General features: G+C 37.7%; 1 protein-coding gene across 1 annotated transcript in view; it reads left to right on the forward strand.

Moving 5' to 3' along the window:
- The window catches only part of ZFP64 (ZFP64 zinc finger protein), a 16,182-nt gene extending 14,180 nt beyond the window's left edge, over positions 1-2,002 (forward strand). Inside the window, exon 7 of the mRNA XM_019510230.1 lies at positions 1-2,002. The gene's annotated coding sequence lies outside the window, so the exon portion shown is untranslated.
- Positions 2,003-3,954: the final 1,952 nt, after the last annotated feature.

The following is a 3,954-nucleotide window of genomic DNA, read 5'->3' on the forward strand; positions in this document are numbered from 1 at the left end:
AAAAATTCCTTCCAGATATTCTTGCCAGATCAAATTCAGCCCTAAGAACTGTGCCCCATAAAGTCTCGTTGAAGCCGTTGGACCAGTTTGCACATGAAGTCATACAAGTACAGTAGCCTTGCACATGCCAAAAAAGTTTGTGCGTAATTAAGTGCAGAGGAAATTAGAGGCTGTGATCTCTGAAAAATTGTCCCTGATTATTGATAGACCTATTTAAAGTTTAATTAATTTTCCAGAGCAGATTTTTTCTTGTACAACGTTTAACTTTATTTAAATAGAACAATAAATGTTTTCCATCAAATGCAAAGAGCACCTTACCTTATGATATAATTTACCTTCATGATTAAGTTACTCATTCTTTTCATGTGAAAAGAAAGGCAGAAGCAACCAACACCATTTGGGACATAGTTTTCAAATGGAACCAGTTTGAAGTCACTACGCTCGTTGTGGGTGTTTTGTTGCATAGCTCACTGACCTCACATAGAAGGAGCTAGCTTCAGTCTGTGCATCACTAGGTATAGAATACAATCGAGCAAAGCATTTAAGTACACGCTAGTCCCGTTGATTTCAGTGGAAGTAATCATACATGTAACTTGAATGTATGTTGACTTTTGCTGGATTAGGGGAGTAAAGAATACTACCATTGTGGTTTACCTCGCTGGTATTTTCCATCTCTCGCACAGCAAAAAACAGTGGTTATTCTGCTTTTTGTTAGGTACCACAATAAACAGCCATTCACAATTTTTTATTAATTCTCACACAATACAAATTGCTACAATTGCTAGGCATAAGTCATGTTGGTCTGATCTACTGTTGACATGCTGCTGGTTGCATAAAACGTAATCATTCAACATCAAAAATAATTTTGGCTCCAGTCCCATTGAACCTTATGCATGTGTTTAAGTCGACTCTTGAATTGCTTGCAAGACTTGGGCCTCAATTTGTAACTGTGAATTTATTTATTTCAAATGTGACTTTGGAACAGAGAGAAAAAAACAGGATGAATTGTTAAAAAAGCTGGAGCTCAATTATCAGTCATCCAGTACCCTGTGGCTTTCATTGTCCTATATCCAGATTTTTCTAAACTGCTCATGCATACTGAGCTCATTTAAAAAATTCTGGCCACTTATTTGGAAACCTGCATACCTTTGAATGCCTGGCATGTAGATGCAAAATGGAATATTTAAAAAAAAAATTGGGATTGATCTAGAACCCATTGAACATGAAAGGATCACCATTGACTTCGGTAAGCTCTGAACTGGGCTCTGGGCCCACTTCTGAGCCCAACTTTCTGAACAATAAATCTCTGAAGTGTCAGACCTGTTCATATCATAATGGCATCCCTTTGTATGTGTACAAAAAGGTGACACACCTAAAAAACTAATGTATTTTCCAAGTCCCTGCTGTTATGATAATTTGGCACAGGGCCAGTAGCCAGTTCTGACTGATACAGCATTTTCTGGGAATTAATGAAGTGGCTTTAGGATTTTGTCCAGTGGTGCATTCAGAGTAATCGCTACTGGACCAATTGATTGAAGTCAGAGTTGTCAGTGCTTAGCACCTTACTGGAGTAAGTTGCACAGGAATGTATTAAGAGGTACTTCTTTAAAAGAATAATAATACGGTAAAATCGTTGTTATCCAGCATCCCCGGGGCAAGGGGATTGCCAGTTATGTAAAAATTCCAGTTATCTGAAATAACCCGGCAGGGTGGCAGCCGCACATGGAGTAGCGGCAGTGGTGGGGGGCAACTGCGGGCACTGTGTGAGCTTTCCCCCGCCCCCTCTCCGCAGCTGGCTAGCCAGCTGGAAATCCCAGTTAATAGAATTTCTGGTTACTTAAATGCTGAATAACAAAGATTTTACTGTAATATTAAGTCTACATCAGCAATGACTTACCATTGTGTCGTAACAGAACTTTTATTCAAATCATGTATGCAACACAGTGATCTGTATCAGAATGCTCCTTGTTTAAAAAAATACAAATATATTTTTCCAAATATAGCCCTGCAGTTTGCTGTTGCTGTTTCTGTTTATTTTGGTGCACAAGTAACCTTTGCTTTTTAGATGTGTGCTGGAAAAAATACACGTGCTTTGTAAGCACGAGCGCAGGTAAGTGTTGTATGTATTTATTTGTGGTTACTGGTCTCCAGTTTGCAAATGATCATTCTAGTGACATAGATCAAATGTTGTAATCTTTAGATCAAAATGCACTAGATTTGTATGCAGTCCACTGCTATGTTCCCTCTGATAAAGCTGTATACAACTATTCCCATATACATGGTAAGTCTGAACTTTCTAAATTGTCAGATAACTGAGATGGGGGGGAAATGGTGTCGTTCAAATACAGTTGTACTGGGCCAGATGATCTTACTGCAAAGAGCAAGCACTTGAAATCATTTAATAGCAAACATAATTTTCTCCTTTTTCAAGACAACTCATTGACCTTCTAAAGCAATAGAGGAGGCTGTAAGCTTGATCCTACTTCAATGGAAATGCATGGAACCGCTCCTATTGTCTTCAGGGGGAAGAGCAGGCCCCATTGTCATATTTGAGGACATGCAGCCAGAGAGGAACAATGAAAGCAAACTTGACAAGTCGAGCCCTAGTAACTAATGCCCAGTTTAGGCAAATATCATCTGCCTTGATTGAGTGTCTGATCATCAGCATGATGCAGTCAGCCTGTTTGGATTTTTGTGTAACAACATTTTACATCCTTATAACATTATAACTTTTAATGTGAGGTCAAAATGTTTGTCCTAATGCACAGGTACAGTGATTTTTCTTATTGTAGCTCAAAGAAATGTCTTGCTACTTTTTGTCCCTAATACAAATGCACTAAAATTGGAATTTGAAAATTCAGGTCAGTTTTCATGTCCCTGTTTGTATGCAGAAAGTTAACGTACGTAGAATTCCAGAATTTGAACTCCAAAGTGATAATGAAGTATTTTTATATCATCTATAGGTGGCACTAGAGATCAGGATAAAATTTAAGCTTGGCCAGTTATACTTTAAGTCCGTACACTTTTATGAAAGAAACTTCGTAGTTCTCTGCTTTCAGTTCTTCTGCAGGCAGAAATGTAAAAGCACTTGTAAAACAAATTGCAAGAAGTTGCAGGAAGCTTAGAAATGCAAGCACTGTGACAATTATCAATATTTTAAGAACAACAAAAACAGAGAAGACAAAAATGTGTTGTCACTTAATACAGAGCAAATTTGTAGCCAGAAATTAGACAATTTAATGCAAAAGTACAGAAAAGTAACTTTAAAAACTCTTCAGTATTGGGAGGGTGATTGTGTAGTAGAAAAAGAAATTCAGCACTAGTAGGCAGTTTAGGTCAAAAATTGTCTGCATTTACATTTATGCATTCTTGCACCAATGACCCCAAGACCCTAATGCTAAATGTAATGTCCAAGTTGTGTTACACAGTTCTGTTACACGCCTTTGCAGTTTCTCAAAACAGGTTTGTTTACCTTTTCAAGTAGGAAACCAGTAGATTTATGTCATATTATGAATGCTAACCCTTCATGTTGGTCTTACCTATCATTGTAAGATAAACAGGAAAGATAACCAAACGGTGAGAATGAATAGACAAAGGCATACTACTCCTTTCTTCAACACTGTTTAGCATTACACTTACAGAAATGATCTGTAAAACTGAGTTGGGGGGGGGTCCCTTCTACATTAGAAAAAATATTCCATAGCCAAGCCTTAAATAGGGTCAGTATGGTTTTGTTTTGTTTTTTTAATCCCTTTGTCGTCTCATACAAGAGACACGAAAATGCCATCGTCTCCATTATGCAAGAAGGCTGGCAGAAGCATATTGCTTTAATGGCTTGCATTTGTTTAATATGTTCGTGCTGCTATCAACTGAACTCTTTCCCTTGAGAGAACATGTTAATTCATAACAAGTGTATATTCTGGAGCTTGCTTGTTTTTCTTGAGTGCCATGGAA

The sequence above is a fragment of the Gavialis gangeticus genome, unplaced genomic scaffold (genome assembly GCF_001723915.1).
Source record: "Gavialis gangeticus isolate Ggan-Ray unplaced genomic scaffold, GavGan_comp1, whole genome shotgun sequence".
Taxonomy (NCBI): Eukaryota; Metazoa; Chordata; order Crocodylia; family Gavialidae; genus Gavialis; species Gavialis gangeticus.